This window comes from Pteropus medius, unplaced genomic scaffold (genome assembly GCF_902729225.1).
Source record: "Pteropus medius unplaced genomic scaffold, Ma_sr-lr_union100, whole genome shotgun sequence".
In the NCBI taxonomy this organism is placed as follows: Eukaryota; Metazoa; Chordata; class Mammalia; order Chiroptera; family Pteropodidae; genus Pteropus; species Pteropus medius.
Genome location: NW_024352785.1, coordinates 20,422,928 through 20,444,373, shown reverse-complemented (window position 1 = coordinate 20,444,373; position 21,446 = coordinate 20,422,928). Strand labels below are relative to the sequence as shown.

Below are 21,446 nucleotides of genomic sequence, written 5' to 3'. Positions count from 1 at the left end.
ACATGTGCTTTTTAAATTTAGAAATATGATATTGGTGACTCAGAGTTTCTCAAGATGTTTGAGTGGATGAGATCAGAAGCATAGGAATGCCAATTAGCATTGAAAAGAAATGGGATCATCTCCAAGAGGGTTAGGATACAGTTAATTTAAGAAAAAGTTAATGATTTGATTGTTTATGTTTAACTGCATGGTCTAATGCAAAGGTATCTGCTGAATTTGAAAACAAGCAGAATAGATTTTAAGAATTTCATGTCACTTGCTCCATTAATTTGGATCTTCTGGTTCTTCTAAATTATGATAGTATTACTCATGACACATTCTATTCAAATGAATAAAATCAGAAAGATGTACTGAACTTTTGTGACATGCCATTCATCCCTTTTCCTCGATCTCTCCATCCTTTGGGAATTGGGCAATTTTTTTTTAGATGTATCAACTTCCACATGATTGTATTCTTATTCTCACAGAAGGTGGAGGCCAGAAATAGGGATAGCACTCTGGAGAAAGGCTTTAGTTTTTCAATACTATTTCAATCACTATGGCCTTCTGTTCCTACCCAATCAATACCTTACTTTTCAACCCATGTCACATAAAACTCTGTCAGCTCACAAGCCCTCTGCAATTACCTTTTCTACCATAAATTTAGTAGAAGTAGGGCTGCTTTTCAACTAGTATGCACCACTTCAGTGTTCCTGGCACCATCTATTCTCATTAAGCAGGATCTGTTCATATGGGGTGGTGCCTATGACATACACTGGTAAATATTTTCAATATTAACTCAGAACTTAATGTGCCCTATGTTGGAAGACTATCTGTATGAGAAATAGTCTGTGCATTTGATATTTCTCACCTATTTTCTTAATGTCATCTAATTGCTGAGACAAGTTTTTAAATTCTCTAGTTTTTAAATACCACGGTCATTTCTTTAAATATCTCTGAATATTCTTTTCAGGCCTCAGCAGAATGATATAACACTTGGGAATAAACACGAAGGTGAATAATGCAGCACTTGAGGCTAAAATAGAGATCTCCACAGCCACTGTGGTCTTCCCCTTGGTGCCATGGTAAGTGGGAAGAAAAGAAATCCAGACACTGCAAAACACCAGCATACTGAGTGCAGTGATCTTAGAGCTTCATTGAAAGTGTCAGGTAGGCTCCTGGCCAAAAATGCCACAGTGAAATTCACAAGGACCAGGAAGTTCATATAGCCCAAGACACAGTAGTAAGCAGTGATGGAACCCTCGTTACATTCAATGACAACGAAAACAGGCTCAGAATGTGAGTCCTTGTTTAGAAATGGGGGAGAAGTCTCCAGCCAAATCCCACAGATTGTTGCTTGGATCAGTGAGCAGACACGAACAATGGTTTAAAGGTTGTGGGTCCCACGCTCTTCCTTATTCTACTCCCAAGCTTCTTGGCTCTAAATGCCAAGGCTAGAGTGATGGTTTTGGCCAAAACAGAAGAAAGAACCACAGTAAATATAACTCCAAAACCTGTTTGTTGAAGGAGGCAAGAGGCTTCCATAGGTCAAGCAATAAAAGCAAACAGGAAAAGTAGAAGAGGAGAGAGATGAGGTGGGTATAGGTGAGAGCGCTATTATTGGCTTTGATGATAGGAGAGTCTTGATGTTTTACAAAGAATATAAGAACTAGAGCTGTGAAGATGGAAAAGGAAATGCTCACACAGGCCAGAGACATTCCCAAAGATTCTTCAAATGATAGAAATATTTCTGTTTTGGGGAGGCAGTGGCTTCTCTCCTTGTTTGGAAAATGATCTTCTGGACACTTGACACACTGTTTGGAGTCTAAGTAAACAAATGAAAAATTACTTTATCTCTTGTAGTCTACATTACTTCTCCCCAAGCCAACATAATGATTATAGCAATACATTTCTTTTAGTCTACAAACTACAATTCTTTGCTGCATGGGAATTACTATGCTAAAAATCTTAAATGTAAATTTCTTTCCTATAAATGAAAAGGTGATTATTAATGGTTAAGTACATTGAATTAGTCATTTTATGGGTTAATCTGTGCAACAATCATTATATTTGGCAACATTCTTTTAACTACAAGTAACAATAATTCGGACAAGCTTAATCACAATGGGGAATATATATTACAGTTGATCATCTAAACACACATGTCCTATATTCTTCAATAACTTCCTATGGCTCTTAAGAGAAAAGGTAATGTAACTTTCGATGCCCTACACTCCTTGGGTTCTGCTTCATTCATACACTGCTTGTCTTAATTTCACTGCTTTTAAGACTTTAGCCACACTGCCCATTCTTTTTTTAAAATAATTTTTTATTTTTCAATTACAGTTGGCATATAATATTAGTTTCAGGTATACAACATAGTGATCATCCCAATAAGTCTAGTGCCCATCTGACACCATAATTAGTTACTACAATATTGACTATAGTCCCTATACTGTACTTTACATTCCCGTGACTGTTTTTGTAACTGGCAATTTGCACATCTTAATCCCTTCCCCTTTTTTATCCATCCCCCTATCCCCTTGTTCCTGTTTTGTTTGCTCATTTATTTTGTTTTTTAGATTTCGCATATAAATGAAATCATAAGGCATTTGTCTTTCTCAGTCTGACTTATTTCATTAATACCCTCTAGGCCCACCCACATTGTTGCCAGTCACGCTGCCCATTCTTAAAGTAATGTGCCTTCTTGGTTCTGGGCCTTCACATATTCTGTTCTCTTTTGTACATACATTCTTACCTCTTCTTAATTTAGCATCTCCCATTGATGATAATAAAGATTGTAGCTTAAACATTACCTTCTCATCAAAGCTATCATGTGTTTTAATATTCTATTATAATGTAGATATAGTAAGGCCAAAAGATTAAGAAATGACTGCCATTGAAAAAAATATTTTGCTATACTCACAGATCTTCCTGAAAGGGCACAGCCTTGGACATGTACATGGTCTTCCAGACTACTAGGGACATGTGTGATTTTACTTCTAAGCCTGACTTTTGTTTAAAATGCCATTTCAAAATGGAGTTAGAGCCTCCATTCCAGAGAAACTGCCTTATATATCTTGTTCCTTCAGTCTCTGGACTGGGTCAGACCTTTGTGCCACTGCACAAGAGTCAGAGGCAGGGACAGCAGCCCATTTCTCTTGGAGTAGCTCTCTTGCACTCTGAGGGCACTGATCTCTGGCCTTCTTGGCTTGTTTCTGTTGGAGTAGCATCTCCACTCTACAAATGAGCTGGAGCAAGGGAATTTGAGAACATTAAGGCCCCAGTGTCCCAAGTGCCATGCCTAGAATGGCTGGGCTGTGTGGGAAAAACAAAGCCACAGTCCTATTGGCAGTGCCTACCCTGAATAGATCTTCTGCAACACAGAGCTGAGGAAGATGAGAAACAGTGATCTGCCCCTATTGGGGGTGAAACTGTATCCCAAATCAGGAGTTTGATGGGGAAGGAACCATGGTGGTGGAAGGTTGTATAATACAAATGGGACTTAGGGGATAACCTGTGAAGTGTGAGAACTGTTCTGGAGGAGTGGGTGAGGACATAGAATGGGCATATTCCTCAAAAGTCTTATTCTATGGATATATTTTATTGATTGTTTTTATTTATTCATAACCTGCCTATATACAAACATATACTATCTGATTTGAGGAAACTTATAAACACACACATGTATACACACAGGTCATATACTTACATATATTGCTATAAATATATATTTGCATAAGACTGAGAACATTTTATGTTCCAATATTCTGAGAAATATGTTCTATGGAAGCCAGGCCTACCAAACATAATTTCTACATATAAATCCAACAGAGAGTGGGACTGGACAGCATTTTTCAAGGGTCTACAAGATGTGGAGAGGATATCATGAAGAGAATGTGCATTCTGGAAAATGGCAGCATGTAAGCGGGGAGACAGTGAAATTGCAGAGTGCAATGTTATCTCTTTCCACAAAACTCCAAATTTTCAACAGTTTTTGAATTTACAAAGAATTAGGTGAGACTGTATTTTTTTTTTTGAGTGGCGGAGAAGTTGAAGTCCTGAGTGCCACGGGAGTTTAATAGAGAAAATTCAAGAAAACACATATTGATTCTGAAAGAGGCAGAGAGAAGCATGAGGACATTTGTCATGGAAATCATAGAAGGAAGGACAGTTTTTAGCTGTTATGTTCCACATAAATGACATCCAAGGAAAATTTAACCAGTTCTCCAGATATAAAGGAGTCCCCTGTAATCTGGGTCACATTCTGGACTTTCCAGCTAAGATTTGTAAATTAAGCTGCAGGACTCAGCAGGATTTCACATTAATTTATAAGCTCTTAAGTGATTCATGTGGGCTTCCTCCACATGACTGCCATGTTGGTGGAACAGGGTGCAAGTCATAGTAATTAGCTTGCATAACTGATAGCGATGCCGAGCATAGAACCTCAGAGTTAGCTGAGTGCTGCAGAAAATACTCTGAGATGAGTGTCATAATCTTTTTGGAGTCATAGGTAGGGTGCTCTGAGCAGCAACTAAATAAATGAAGCATTATGAGAGTTTGGTAGTATGCAGAAGACTGAAAAAAAATCCCTCATAAATCCATGCTAGAAACTGATTTTCAACTGACCCTAAACAAAAACTCTCTTTCTTAATAAACCAGAGTCTCCTAGAAAGACTGACTACTGCCCTCCATTGAGACAGGATTCACTGGACCCAGACTGCTTCCCTGGGACTATTAGCAATAGCTGGGACTTGTCAATCAAAACTCTATGCTATCTGAAGCCAGTTCTATTCTTTGGGAAGAGTGGTTGATTGTATTAATGACTCCAATTAATGGCCTGCCTGTATTTATACCCTTTGCTTTGTTAATTCTTAGTTATTTCCTGCTCTAATTCTGGGCCTAGCCATGGTTTTGGCCATCGGGATGTTTGCACACATGATATAAGCAGAATCATGAAAAGCACTTGCATACTTTTGCTTCCTTTCTAGCTTCTCTGCCTTCATGTAAGAACATGTCTTGGATAACTCTTTCTTAAAACCCTGCCACCATCTAACAAGAAGCTTGAGCTAGCCTGCTGAAGAGATATAAAAGATACATGAAGGAGAGCCAATTTATCCCAGCTGAAGCCATATTAGATGAACCAGCCCCTAGCTAATCCAGCTGATTGTAAACACATGAACAGGGCCAAATGCAATCAACTGAATCCACTCTAGATCAACGAAATCACCTAATTTGCCTGTGGACTTATGATTATTGTTTTAAAGCATGATATCTGGGGCTGTTTGTTACACAACAAGTCTTATTGGTACCAGAGAACACCACAAGGACAGAAGAGAATTTTAACTTGTCATTAGAGTATTTCACTGAAAGGTCACAGGTGGAAAGTTCTGAAGAAGCAGTAGAAATTAAAAGAAAGTTTTCATAGCCTTATATTGGAAATGCAATATGGTCTTGAAGAATTAAATGCCTCCAGCATAATTTGAACCAGTCTTATAAGAAATTTTAGAGCAAAAGATATAAATTAATGAGGGAGGGGAGGATATTGTGATTTGCACTTGAATCTGGAAATATGAGTTTTTGTTAAGCCAGTGAGCCTACAAACATAGCATTCTCAATTACCAAAGATTCTGGTGACCATTAATAACAACAACTAGTAAAGGAATTGAGCCTCTAGTTTACCCTTTCCGGTTTCGAATCCTGGGAGTATATTGCACTTACATGGATACTCACAAAATTAATTTACACTAAGCACCAAAAACATTTGATTCCACATTTGACAGTATAATAGATTTGTTAAGAAAAGCCACTTTTTCAGATCACAGGTTTTTTGTTTTTTTTAAAATGTATTAAGTATTTTTATGGTATCTGTCATGCATATAGATTTCTTTTATATTTTAAGACAGGATTCAGATTCTTCTGAAATCCTGTGATGTGAATAATAATTTAGCAAATATCATAAATCCAACAGAACTTAGAAGACAGAATCTGAGTCCATGTAGAGAGAAGTCATAGCTTGGTTTTTTATGTACTCTTACCTCTGCTATCCGAAGACTGCCCTTCAGGGCAGAGTCTGCCACCGAAGAAGCAGTGTGGGGCAACTCAGGGCCAGGAATCTGGTAGGACCCTGGGGGGCAACTCTCACTGCAGACAGAGAGGAGAACCTGGGGGTAGGGGAGGAATAGCATATACATAGATCCCTAGATTCTCCCTTTTCCTGAATAGGAGAATTAGAAGCTCCACTGTAGAAAGAAGTGGTATAAGTTAGTTTGAAAGAAAGGAAGCTATTTATGTATCTATTCAGTCCTTCACCACAGAAACTTGGAAATCAAAAATTCTTGTGGGAATGAGAGCTAAGAGAACTGAGAGGGGAGACAGTGAAATATTTTGTTGTTGTTCTTTTGCTTTCGTATAGCTACATACGTGTGCCTACAGACAAAACAAATGAGCTATCTGAAAAGAAAAATTCCTCCATCTGCACACATGAGATTGGTAAATAAAAGGCAAAATAATAATATTCCAATGTCCTGAGTAAGTATTCTCCACATTCCACCTTTGGTGTCATTATTTCTTTGCACAATGGACTTTCCAAAGGCTAATAATTTTTATTGTTTTAAATAGTCTCTCCATATTTTGAGAAATGTATTGTTATATTTCCTTGCTTTCTCCAGGCAATGGAGAAAACTCACTTAAAACTCTACAGTCTGATATTGCTCACCAATGTGAAAGGAACAATTGTTTTGGCCTTAGTTTAAAATCGCAGTCTCTCTCATCTGCCTGTGATGCTCGTCCCCTCCAGGTGACGGTGCTTTTGTTGATCATCAGTTCTTTGAACTATGGGATCAATATATCCAATTTTCATAGAGTAGAAGTTGCCTTTAGGGGTCTCTTGCCAGTTAAGAATGTCATATCTTTCAGAAAAGTCTCCATTGGCCTTGAAGGATGCCTTCTCTCTCCACTGGGAGCCTGGAAATGCACATTCCTGAGGTAATGGAGGAGCTGGGGAGAGACAATGCAATGCATGATGAATGCAGGTGGATGGGGTGGGGGGAAGGGAAAAGAGGAGGGAGAATTGGACTATTTGGACCAGGGACTGGGTAATTCATCACAACTGCAGTTTTCTTTCATTACTCAAAACCACTGAGTTCCTATTAGTCCTTCTTATCTTATTTTATAGATTTATGTTTGGAATTCAATACATAACTTAACAAATGAATGAATAAATTATTGGCAGGAAATGTGAACTCAGTGGTTACTAGGGTGTTGACCTATAGCCCAGTGTTTTATTCCTCATGAAAGACTAAAATCGGAAAGGCCTGTGGAAGGTGAGGGAGTGTGAAAAGTGGTGAAGGAAGGGGCAGGCTTCTCTTCTAATTCCCAAACTTATGTATGCCCATTTCTGTTGGTCCCAGGGCAAGCTCCACACAGCTGTTATTAACATCACAAACTGCTGACACAATTGGCCCTGCCTGTCCCTGGACCTTTGAAAGCTTTTCATAGCATTTTGAGCTTCTTCTCAACTAACAAATAGAGTCTGGAAAGAGTATGTCTCTTATTTGCTTGCTTGCTTCTTTCCTTCATTCTTTCAACATTATATGAGAGTCTCTTTGCCAGCCCACAGGAACAACAGCAGTGAACAAGAAAGTATGATGTTATAATCTCTTCTATATGTTTGGGAATGAGCAAAGCATTAGGTGCTGAATCTTGGGACCTCAGTTTTCCTGTCTGTCTCTCACCTTAGTACTTATGAATCCATTGCTGCTTCTTGTTTATACTCTACCACATCTCTATAATGAGGCAGAACACAGGTATCATTGTGCCTAACTTTAAACCAAGTTTTCTGGTGTCCTCTCTTATCAGATTCATGCCAGGTACTTCCTGTCTATGTTGGCCTAGGCATTGACATTTCTTCTGCAAAATCTGAATGAATTTTATTTCATTATGTGAAACTTTAACAAAAGCATCATTCAAACTGTCTATGAGCCTTCAGACTAGACTCTCTTTGTGTGAGATAATAGAAAATATTGTCTCTGCCCACATTTCTTGGCACAGAGATCCTGAAACCCTTGTAATTTCCTAAGTGATAAGAGTACTAGGAGCATCTCTTATTCTAATATTTGTCCTTGACCCCATCCCTGGTACAGGCCTCCTAAAACCCTTATAAATTCCTAAGAGATAAGAGCACTAGGAACATCTTTTGTCCTATGAGGTGACTTTGGAGGTGCTCCTGGATGGGGGCTTCTGGTCACCAGAAAGACCAAGTCATTATTAGAGGCTTGGGATTTTCAGCCCCACTACCCATGTCTCCAGAGAGGAGAAAGGGGCTAGAAATGAGGTTAATTACTGATCATACCTATATGGGTAAACCTTCATAAAATCCCAATAGGTGGTTTGGAGAGCTTCCAGGATGGTGAACACAGTCACACCAGGAGGGTGGCAGACCCCATCTCCCCAGTGACAGAAGCCTCTGGACCCTCCCAGACCTTACCCTATGTATCTCTTCATCTGGCTGTTCATCTGTATCCTTTATCATATCCTTTAATAAAATAGTAATCCTAAATATGTGTTTCCTTGAGTTTTGTGAGCTGTTCTAACAAATTAATCAAACCTAAGGTAGAGGTCATGAGAATTTCCAATTTGTAGCCAAATCAGACAGAAGTTGTGGGTAACGTGGAGACCTACTACTTGTGATTGACATCTGAAGTGGAGTGAGAGCAGTCTTCTAGGACTGAGCCCTTAACCTGTGGGAACTGAGACTATCTCTAAGTAGATAGTGTTAGAACTGAGTTATACTGTAGGGCACCCAGCTTGTTGTGGGGGAAAAACTCCACGTATTTCATGACCAGAAGTGAAGTGTTTTGTTTGAGTAGTAAGGGAGACAAACAGGAGAAAGAATCACAGGAGGGGAAGACTGGATTTTCCCCTTTACACTTGGATATTGGCCCTACCTTAGTTCCACTCCCTTGAACTTGTGATTTAAATGACTGATCTCAATGTCTATGGCCATGCCACCCTGAACGCACCTCATCCTGTCTGATCTCAGAAGCTAAGCAGGGTCAGCCCTGGTTAGTACTTGGAAGGGAGACCACCTAGGAATACCAGATGCTGTAGGCTTTAAAAAAATAGATACATACATACATACATACATGACTGATCCCTCCCTGGAATTAACCAGTCCTTCCATCCTTATGCTGGCAAAGCATGCTTTGTAGTCCCCTTGCATACTCTATAAAATGCTTGTCTCCATACCTCTGCACCACAAGACATCTCTCCCCAGGCTCTATTCTGAATCACTTTCTCCAGGTTCCTGTGTTCTGCCTTATGCCTAGTACCTCTGCACTGGCATTTCAGTTTTTCTAAATACATTACTACTTTGGTTTTACCCACAGATTGTCCCTTGGATCGCTCATTGACTCCACATTTTGCAGCTCATGTACCAAGTCAACCATGAGTGTCTACCTATCCCAGCCTTCAAACTCCAGGCTTTTCCATAAGGATTGTTCAGAAATTCGCTTCCTGAACAATGGACAATTCTTGCTTATCCCTGCCCTAAAGCCATTCTCAAACATCAGCCTCTGTGCACTATGTGTTTTCTCCTGGACTCTGTGCTACTGGAGCTATAGCACCTATAGCATCTATGCAACTGTGAGCACTGGCTTTCTGGCTCTTAGTGGAACTTACGGAATTTTGAGCATACCCTGATGACCCCAAACTCTGGCACCCACCAGTATATTTTCAAGCCTGAAGTGGCTGAGGATAAACTTGGAGTCCATGTTCAGTAGAGTTCCAAACCCCAGGCTTGATGTAGTTTCCCACAGTGGCCTTCACTCTAAGCATTCAGAGTGCAGCTCACAGTATTGGTACCTGAGGTTCGTGCCAGCACATCATTGTAGCTCCTGCTCCTGCAACTTGCTGCTGCAGAAGAGATTTACCAGTGATACTGAGACCCCTGATTCTCTTCTCCCTTCAGATACAGTTGTACAGGACAAGCTGGAAGTCAAGGTCACTTGTAGGTTGGAAGTGTGATGGGGACTAGAGACTATAAGATTCCCTTACGTGTTTCTGAGCTAAGTTTGTGGGAGCAGGCCCAGAGGAAAATACTGCATCTTTCCATCCAGTAGTCCTCTTTTCTAGGACCACCATGCATATACCTCTGTGGTCAGGCTGCTGGCACGACCAGTGAACTGGTGGAAATCCTGTGTTCCTGCTTCTATACTTCCCACCGTGGAGAAAGAACCATCAGCAGACTGTGCAGGTAGACTAGATTCTTGGTCTGCAGAATTAGTATGTAACTTGCTACTAAGGGCCAGGATGGCAAGAATATGTTCCTCTTTTTCACCATTCATAGCCCAAGTGCCCTCACTCTTTTCTGGGATTAGAGAGCAAAAATGTTTTGTCTTAAACTTATGAAATCAACCACAATGAAAACATGCCTGGATCCAAAACACAGTTTGGCTAAATTGTAGTGTGTTATTAAGGAAATACATTGAGCTGCATGACTGAGTTCAATAATTCTGTACTATGAAGCTTTCTTATCAATGAAAATCCACTTTTGAATATGGGCTATGGCCTGACCTAAATTGATAGACACTTATCCTATGTATTTTTCTATGTTATCTGTAATATTTTTATACAAATCCATCTTAATACTCTTAAATGTCCATCAAGATATTCTCTTAAGCCTCATGTAGTGGCAATGAGGATGTGCCTCATAAACCTTTTGCTACAAGGAACAGTTGACTGGGGCCCTGTCTCTTCACCTTCCTGCAGAATCCATGCCTCCCAGAAGCTGCTCCCTGCAACTGATTGAGTGCACGGGGACACTAAGGCAGACCTATCTCTGGAAGGTATGGGACTCTTTTGTAAGCTGACATTGGCTCATAGACTCCCCAAGGGCTTTGCTAAACTTTCCTTAAACTTCAGGGCAGACTAGGATGCTTCCTACTGACCTTCACACCCCTCTCCTGCACTTAAGATTAGACTTGCATCTTAGGCTGATGGCTGCCCTGCACCCCAGCCCTATACTTTACAAGCTCCCACCCTATTTCCTTTCTCATAAGCATGTCTCCTGATAAAATCCTTCCATGTTTCATCTCATCTTGGCATCTGCTTCTTGAAGGACCTGGACTAACATACCACAGAAAGAATAATATTTGAATTCTTCAACTTCAAAAATCCTTGCTCTCAAAATAAAAGTTCCAGCTATTTTATGTACCATTAGCCTATTCTAAGTTCTCTAACTTATGGGGAGATTGAAAGCTGGATCATGTCAGGAGGACTTCTTGGTCCTGGGTGATGGAATTACTCTCCTATTTTTATCCCCTTTCACCTCTGATACTATCAAGCAAGTGACTTGTCTAGCAGGAAAGAGTATTTAATGTCTATCAGCCAGAGATAGTGTATTGTTGAACTTGAGTGGACCAGAAGAGAGAATGGCTTACTTGCTATTGTCTAACCTGGAAATTGAATACATGAAGTTAATTTTCCCATTGCAATTCCATAATCATGCTCATTTAAAACAGGGGATGGGAACAGCAAATGAGCATGCTGGAAGAACAGACACCTCCTACTACAACAAGGAGTCCTTACTTAACGTTGTCAATAGGTTCTGTGACTTGAAGCAAAATGATGTATAATGAAACCAATTTTACCATAGGCTAATTGATATAAACAAAGTTAAGTTCCTATAGCATCTCATCAATGTTGTAACAAAACATGTATTCAAGGACCTGCTGTATTGAATAATCTCTCTGAAGGCTATTTAGTTTCTCACCTGCCAGGTTTGGACGTCTTTGTCTTTTGAGTATGCCCTGTTTCTAAAGGCCCTCATTCCATCATCCCAAGAATAAAGGTCTTGAAGAGCATGGGCAATGCTGTAGACAGAAGTGTATGTATTATAAGTTTGTACCAAAGCACTCATGTACTGTCTTTGTAGATGCTCTGTTCTTGTGCAAAATTTGACCTCTCCAGTATCTGTGCTATTTTTAAGAACCAAGCTCTTGACCTGGCCACTTACACCTAAAATTTTCTTCCCAAAATGTATTCATGAACATGTTCTGGAAGGATGCATTTGATCAAGGAATTCTGAGAAGCTTGGAATTATGACCTTGGATCTAAAGATGCTGATGGTCTGGTACATGCCCAGGTTAGACTGTTTAAGTTCATTTTCTTGGACAGTGCTTTTTATCCATACCTTCCCCTTCATATCACTCTCTGAGAGTCTCTCATAGAAATGGGGGGAGATGCTGATAAGAAACATCACAATGACCTTTGAAGTTGACGTCCTTAGCAGTTCCTTGTTGTATTCTATGTTCTCCCAGGACTTGGAGGTGGGAATGGTAATTAGGAATTCCTTACAGGCTCCCATTTTCTCTAGCTCAGTGATCAATAGGGAGTTCCCCTGGATTCTAAAATCATCATCTTGAGTCACGATGTCCACCCATGTCCAGTTGAAGTAGCTTAGGAGGTGTGCCACACCCCGGGCCCAAGATTGGTCACTGGATATTGTCCTTAGGAATGAAGGGAATTCAGTTTTACCACTGAGGCTGACTACAGTGGATGCATAACTGACCTGGAAAATGAACTCATCTTTTTCAGAAATCAGAAGTTAATTCTGACAGAAGCATATAGAAATACTGAAATTTATTCTTACAGTTAAAGTTTTGGCATAAGAGCCAAAATATATGGCCTAGTCCATATAGTCAAATTTGTTTAAGTTAAGTGACTCTGTGAAGCACCTTCACTGTATATTTATATCACTATTTTTCCTCACCCTTAACCATATTTAGATTAGCTTGCCTCCTCTCTACCTGGGTATTTTACATGAGTGTACGCACGCATGCACGCACACACACGTGCACACACAAAGACAGTAAAGACTCTGGAGCCAGATTACCTGAATTTAAGTCATGGGTCTGCCACTGATGAGTTGTGACTTTATGCTTTTACCTTCATCCTTAAAATGGGGGGAATAATAGTACCTAAGCAATGGTTATGTGGATTAAATGAGCTATTATATGTAAGGCGATTAGAATTATACCTTACACAAAATAAGCACTATATAAATATTACCCACTATTATTATTCTTTGCTCATAATAATATCCAAAATTAAAATTAATCAAAGTCAAAGTTTAACTCATACTTATCTAAGCACTCATCTCTGCCAGTTTTCAAAGCCCTTGGTTTTAGTTGCACTAAATTGTCCACTATCATATTCATTCCTGTAGTATTTTTTCCCAACATATTTAGGTCATGTTTCATTGATAGAAAGTATGGATTATATTACTTTTTAATCATGATCAGTCACTTATAGTAATCAGGCAGCACCAGTAATGATGGCTCCAGTAAACTGAGCCAATGTTATATTGCCTATAGAATTGTATATTCAATATAAATATACTAAATCAATACATTGATTCCCAATCTCACATTCTGTGATTTTCAGATTCATCTTGAAACCTTAATGCCATATAGGTCGATGCACTTTCAGATTATTCAGTCTAGAGTTGGATTCTACATGCCACAGATGTCATTCTGATTCTGTGGGGCAAGTTGGAGGGTTTCTCTGGCTAATTTTCCTTTTATCTGACCTTCTTACCTACAATTACGGATGGCAAGAATCTTCACCTGTCCTCACCCACTCTCATGTTGGCAAAAATTTTATAATTTGAGTAATTAAAGATGGGTTGGGGAAAACGGAAAGATGAATGCCAGTTGGATATTTAGCAATAGGATAATATAATATTTTGAGGAAAATGTTTGCTATATCTATATGAATGAATGCCCGTATGCTTGTTTGTATTTTGAGTGGGGCTGCTTTCTGTAATGAGAGAAAGAACTATGACTTTAGGCTCAAACTGCCAAGAGAAGAGTCAGGCTGGTGGGTAAAGAATGATAAGAAATGAGAACAGGCTTCCACGTTACTCACCTGGGGAAAGTTATCTTGCCATGGGAATGGACAGCGCTCATTGAGATTCCCTAGTCAGAGCAAAGAGAGGAGGGTAAGCTTGGCAGCAATAGTCGGGTACTGGGTTCTTCGACCCAGTCAGGAAGCTGATGGTTCCCTGGAGGGACCCTGAGATGGAGCTCCTAGAGTCCCAAATGGAGAATCCTAGAGTGAGACTGAGTAACAAATAGATGTCTTTGTTGATTTCTTCAGTTGCAAAGATTAAGACCCAAATTACCCAGTAACTCCAGGCTATAATTCTGGGTAAAAAAAAATAAGTAAATAAACAAACTACAAATTAAGTTTTAAAATTTCCTTACATCTACCAATATCTGTACAGTCCCTTAGTAAATTTTTTAAATACATATGTCTACAAAGATTCTTTACTTTCCTTGGGTATGATGAAAATTACTCTGAATCAACTCCCATTCCAACTTTCCCAGCTCCGAATGGTCCTACATAATGTGTTCAAGGTAGAAATTAGGGTGAGGCAAGTGAAGCATTCTTTTTGGGTGCAAAATTTAAGAGGGTGCAAAAAAAAAAACAGTAATCAAGATGAATAATATCGTAAAGCAATATTTTTAAAAATCAAAATTATTGCAAAAAGGCAATGATGAACAAAAATATCAAAATGTTAAATAAGACAAGGTTATTGTTTGCTTGTTTTGTAACCTGCAGTTATTATGCATTGGGAATAGTCATTTCCAATCGGCTAATGACTCCTAGGCCTCATGGCCATCACATTCCATTTTGTGCAGGTTAACAATGATGTGCAAACAAACTGGGCAATGTGGACTTTATATATAGTCATTTTTAAAAATTATAGAGCTTTTATTAACTTTTCCTATCTGGTTCAAAACATGAAAAGATATTTTGATAAGTGTATACTGGGGTACATATGTTTCTTTTTGACTCAAAATTCAGTACAGTTTGGAATAGCACTGGGTGGATATGAAAATTTTTTGAAAAGGTAATGGCTCAAAAATCAAAACAAAATACAGGGAACAGCTGCCCTCTACACCTGCCCCATCGACTTCATTCCTTTCAACCCCAACATGTAATAATTAGTTTCTTGTGAGTTCTTCCAGTTTCTTTTTGCAAACACAGTCATATGCAAGATGTTAACTCTTAGCTTTGTTGACTTCCTATATTGTATATTTGCTTTCTATTTTAAAATTTCTGTTCTTTATTATGTATTTTCTTTTACTTTGTGTTTAATTTGCTTTTGCTTCTGGTCTTTCAGTGAAAACTGAGATAATTTGTTTTCAACCTTTTCTATTTTTAGAAAATTTAATGCTAGAGATATCTCTCTAACATATTGCTTTAGTTGTATCCCACAAATTTGGGTATGTTGCATTTTCATTATTATTTAGTCAAAATATTTCCAATTTTTATTTCTATTTCCTCTTTTCTCTTTGGTTATTTAAAAGTATATTGTTTAATTTCTAGGAAGTTGATGCTTTTTTCCTCATTATCTTTTTGTTACTAATTTCTAGATTAATTCCACTGTGGTCAGAGAATATAATATATTTTACTTTAATCCATTGAAGCTTGTTGAGATTGCTTCATGGCCTATCATATGGTCTATTTTGATAAGCGTTTCATGTGGACTTGAAAAGAATATGCATTTTACAGTTATTTGGGTGGCAGTGTTCCATACATGTCAATTAGGTCAGGTTAGTTATTTGCATTGTTCAAAGCTTTTATAGTCTGTTTTGTTTCTCATTCTATCAGCTATTGTGAGATGAGCTTAACTTTGTCAATTTTTTCTTGCTGTATTTGGAAGATATTTTATTGGTTGCATACATATTTAAGATCTTCTGTCTTCCTATTAGATTGGCCCTTTTATCTTTATGAAATAACTGTCTTTATCTTTAGTAATACTCATTGCTCTATTCTGTACCTTGTTTTATATTGATATAACTACATCAGTTTTCTCTTGATTAGTATTTGCAAAGTATGTCATTTTATTTTCACTCTGTGTCCCTAAGTGTCCCTTAAAAGTAGCATATTGTTAATTATTTTATGCAGCCTGACAGTCTGAATCTTTTATTTAGTATGTCAATTTTATGTTTAATAGCTGACATTTAGATATACTAACTTTCTTGGACCAACATATTAAATGTTTTTTTTTTTTCCTCTCCTTATTCCTCCTAAATTTAGATTAAAATATTTTTATCATTTTATTTAGTCCTTTGTACTAAATTGTTAGCTAGTCAATCTTTTAGTGTTCTTTTCATGATTAACCTAGAGATTACAAAATGCATATTTGACTTTTCAAAGTCTAATTTAAGGATGAATTTTAGAACTTGATTATATTATCTTACATTAAATCATCATCTTTAAATTGAACCAGACCACCAAAATTTTTTGAACTTATGGTACCATGGGGTTGAAAAGTGTTCCTCAAAGTACAGCTATTGAAACAATCACATCAAGTAGCATATGCAGTATAAATATGCAGTTTCCTGCATTCCTCTTCATGCTTACTGAAGGAAAAGCTCTGGGGGTGAGCCCAAGGGATCTAAACTTTAACAAGCATTTCGGTTATTCTTATACACACCAAAATCTGAGAACTACTAGAATAGAGTTTGACCAGCAACCAGCGGTATTAGACTATTTCCTCAAAACTGCAGGCCAAATTAGGAAATTTTTTGAGAGGAATTTTTGTGGGCATGCACTGACTAACAGCCACTGACTATCTCAACATTACAAGAAGAAATATTCCTTTCTATATTTGTGAAAAGTATTCTGGTGATTTTTATTGACGTAAATAATACATGTTCATATTGGCCCAGCAATCCCACTTTCCAAATGTCTTCTGGAAAATTAAAAGCTGATATTAAAGGAGAAAAGCAAGTTACATAATAATGCAAATAGCACAATTCTTCTTTTTATAGATATTAAATAAACAGTAAAATAAAATTTAAAATTCTATTCATTTGTACAGATGTGTGTATAAGGTTAAGACTGAAGAAAGGTGTCGAATAATATACTACTGTGCTCTCAAAGATATGAGTGAAGAAATGAAAAGTGAAAGCTAAAAACTATGGATTTTTTTTTTGGTATCGTTTCACAGGTTGTGGTAAATATGCATCTTGTAATTTTTGAAGAAGAATAAAAATAATTGTTAAAAATCCACTTATATAGATGTCTAACCAATGTACTATATACTTGAAACTAATAAAATTAAATTTAAAAAATTCACTTGTATAGAAATCATTCATATAAGTTTTTGTTAAAAATGTAATCAAGAATATATGTACTGGAATATATGTACATTGAACACAGTGGAGCAGGACAACAGCTTCACTCAAAGACAGGACAGGATGTTAATATTAATAATATTTAAAAAAAGAAGTAGTTATTAGTTACTGACTACACCTGTATGCCAGGATATTTGAGGATATCATTAGAAAATACACCTCATCATCTCCTTTCAAGTGCTAGATAGCAGTAAAAACCTATTAAGTTACTCACTTTGATGAGTGCAGTCTAATTGGCCCAGCAGTGAAATTCAACTTTGTGAAGACTCTGTCATGTAAATGGAAAAGATGCCTCCAATGATCATGTCCCCTGGTTGCTCCAACCTTGGTGTTCCCATCTTTTTGTTTGGATTCTCTAAATCTGTGGTATTGGTAACAGACAAAGCACTCATGAATAAGGAAAGCAAAAGCAGAGGAACATTCCTATTGTGGGGATAGAGGTACAGAAAATCAAGAAAGAAGAACCAAGGGTGCCTCTGGTGGAGTCTGTGCTAATGATCTTGTTGGAGGCCACTAGGCACCTGATGGGCATTTATCTACATATTCAGCACCTTTCTAGCCCATTCATTGGGCTCTTTGGGAATCAAATAGTGTTTGTCTAAGAAAAGAAATTTAAACTTTATAAAAATTCTCTGGTTCTCCAGACTTCAGAGATCTTGCTGGATCTTGGAAAAGAAAATAAGACTTATATGAAATCAACTTGGGGCTGCAGTTATTAGAGCCCCTGAGGCTCAGTAATGTAAAATTTGGATTGCTCTTGGTTTTCCCTATAGGAAACAATATTCTCTTCACTCATTATCCATTTAAGTGGACTTAGAAATGGTTCCCCTGTTCCCCAAACATCCCCTCCCAATTCTCACACAACTCATGGAACCTCAAAAGGACTCATTCTCAAGAGTCTTTCTAGGCCTAGGGCAGGACCCAGAATCTACTGCAAATGATCCTGCTTCAGAGCTGCTAATGTGCTAATTGGAACCATTTCAGATAATTCTGGTAATTTCAGGGGTTTGGCTTCTGATTTATTCCCTTTTGGGCTAGAACATAAGGAGCAGCTGGATGATACTGCTTGGAAATAAAATGAGAAATGTCTCACAGGAATATGAGGGTTAGAGCAATAGAGGCCCATGGAGGCTCCTGGGAAATCTTCAATAACTCATTGAATTTGTTTATCTCTCACAGAAAGTCATCTTGAGGGCTAAAAACTGGTGTTGCAAAGTAGAGAAATTGTGTTTTTGTTTTGTTTTGTTTCTGTTTTGTTTTATCTTTTTGTTGTTTTTTTGTTTTTGTTTTTGTTTTAGAAATTTGTTTAAAATAATTATATATCCTTCTTGACTTTGAAAGGGAATAAATTTTGCTCTATGGGAATAAATTGGGTAGTTTGGGATCCTAGACACTCCAGACATAGAGAACACTGAGCATTAGAGATACAGAAGACATTTAATGATCTAATTCATAATTTTTATAATTCAGAATAGGATACTGTGCTTCTATAAGTTAAGAGACACACCCATAATCATGGAGTTATTTAACAGCAAATGAAAGACTACTCCACTGAGTTCATATACAAGGCTCTTTCATGTTGAGTCTAATTCCAAAGTAAATCCTATATCCACTCTTAGTAACTAAAAAGTTAGGTATGGTTCATTCACTCTGTCATTTCACCATTATTTATTATGTCTGCGGTAAGTGATATGCAATGAGAATAAAGCAGTGAACAAGATACACTATGTCTCTGCCACTGCAAAACTCTATCATTGAATGACACTCAACAAGTAAATATAATAAAGAATCAGCTTATATATGCAGTTGACCCTTGAAACAACCCATGTTTGAACTGTGTGGATCTATTTATATGCCGATTTTTTCAATATACAGTTTGCCTTCCACATCCCTGTGTTTCACATCCACAGATTCAGTCAAGCACAGATCAAAAACAGTATTTTTGATCTGTGGTTGGAAATCCACAGATGTAGAGGACCAAACTATAAGCATTGTTCTATATAAGGGACTTGAGCACTCACAGACATTAGTAACTGTGGAGGCGTGTTAAGGGGCGTGGTCCTGGAACCAATCCTCCTCGGAATTAGGGACAATTGGGGAATCAAAAGTTATACGCGAATTTTCAACTGCACAGAGCCGGGTGTCCCTAACCCCCGCATTGTTCAAGGTCAACTGTAATAGGAAAGACATTGAACAAGTAATGATAATAAAGTGATGGCAAGAGAACTAAAAGGGGTTACAAGAACATAATACTAGAGGTAAGTGACCTAGTTTAGGGTTGGGGAAAGCATTCTAGAGCAAGTGATAATTTAAGCTGATACTGGAGGGATAAATAGAAGTAAATCAGATGAAGAAAGGTGACAAGAATGTTTCAGGTAGATGCTACTGCATATATAAAGGCCCTGAATCAAGACAGGGGATGATGTATGAGGAAATGAATGATCATAAATACTAGAGCATAATGTGCAAAGAGGGATGGTAAACAGAGATGAAACTGGAGAAGAAATTGGGACTAGAGGAAGGAATTTTGATCTTTCATGAGGTGTTTTTACTTAATTTGGAGCACAATGATGTGTCTTATTTACTGGATATTCTTAGAATTAAAATATAAAAGCTAGACTTAGCCTTCTAGACGAGATGACAGATAATGAACACATTTCTTCTTTTAGTCCCAAGAATATAAAATACTGTATAAAACATTTTAAAAATCTTATCACTGAGCTAAAAATCATGGAAGTCTATAAGGACAGAAACAAAGAAAGAAAGGGGAAATTATAATTATGGGGAAGAACTGAAGCAGCAGAACCCATAATGAAATCAAAACTGAATAACATTTAGAGATTGGTATTTTTTATGAAACTGACATGTGCAGCCTACTGCACTAAGGAGGAAAGTTAAAGGTTGGTATTTTAATACCTACCTAGGAGCAAGAGGTGAGGCTACAGGCCCTATGCCTTGCATGAATTTGGAACTGGACTTTATAAGAAATAGGAAGCCGGGAAATTAATGCATTGGTAAAATCTCTTTATCAGCCTAGGGTTATGGTCAGAAGAGCAGCCTATCTTAGGCCATGTATGGAAAAGAGCTCACAAGAGTGATATCTGAGCCCCTAGCTTGTGCTTTAAATGTTTGCATGCAAATTAACAATACCTTGCAAAAAAAATCAAATGTAAAAATGGCTTACAATTTGCAAACTCCATAGGGTTGGGGCAAATGCATTCTCCAAACCATTCCAGAGCATTATGAGAACCTGTAAAACATGAAAAAGTGATCACAAAAAAAAAAGTAGAAATATATGAGAAAATTTATAGCCCGTCAGTCAAAATGACAAAATATTAGACAAATATATTAATGACCATTTGCTACAAAAGTATTTAATAAACAACCATAAGTTTCCTGGTATACAACAGTAAGAATTTATTATTGTCATGCCTGTGGGTCTTCTGGAGGTTGGTTTCTCTATGCTAGTCTTGCCTGAAGAATTCTAATTTTGAGTGGGCTTGCTCACATGTTTGAAGGTTGGCTAAAGGTCAGCAGAATTAATCTGGTCTCGGTCAGAGTAGTTCAGCTTCACTTGTCTCTCATCCTCTTCCTGAAAAGAACAGGCTAGTCTGGGTAAGTTCTTTTCATGGTCATGGAAGACACAAGAGTATAAAACCCAAACATGCAAGCACTTTTTAAGCACACACTTGTGTTATGTTAACATATCATTGGCCAAAGCAAGTTGCATGGTTAAAACCAGAATGAAGGTTAAGTTGGGGAGAGGAGTGAACAAATCATCTTTAGAAATGAGGAGAACAAAAGAACTATTTTGCAGCCATGATCTATAACAACAAAACATAGAAACTGTTGTTTGAAGGCAATGGAACACACAAAATTGACACAGGACTTGAGAAGGTAGGATTATTGAGAACTTTTTATTCAACTTGTTTTTATTCCTGAGTACATGAAAAGATGGTCAACTTCATTATGCATTATGGAAATGCAAAGCAAAACCACAATTAGATACCACTACATGCCTATTAGCATGTATAAATTTTTTTTTAATAAAATGAAATCAAAATCTTGACAATGCCAACTGCTTGAAAGTACATAGATCAACTGAAACTCTCATACATTGCTGGTGGAAATGCAAAATGGTACAGCCACTTTGTAAAACATTTCAAGTTTCCTTTAAAGTTAAACATATATTTACAATATGATCCAGCAATCCCACTTCAACGCAATTCCCCAAGAGAAATGAGAACTTGTGTT

At 37.7% G+C, this 21,446-nt stretch overlaps 1 pseudogene; it reads left to right on the top strand.

The window, feature by feature from the left end:
• The first annotated feature begins 8,974 nt into the window (after nt 1–8,974).
• On the top strand, nt 8,975–9,093 carry LOC120590980 (uncharacterized; annotated as a pseudogene).
• The last annotated feature ends 12,353 nt before the right edge of the window (nt 9,094–21,446 follow it).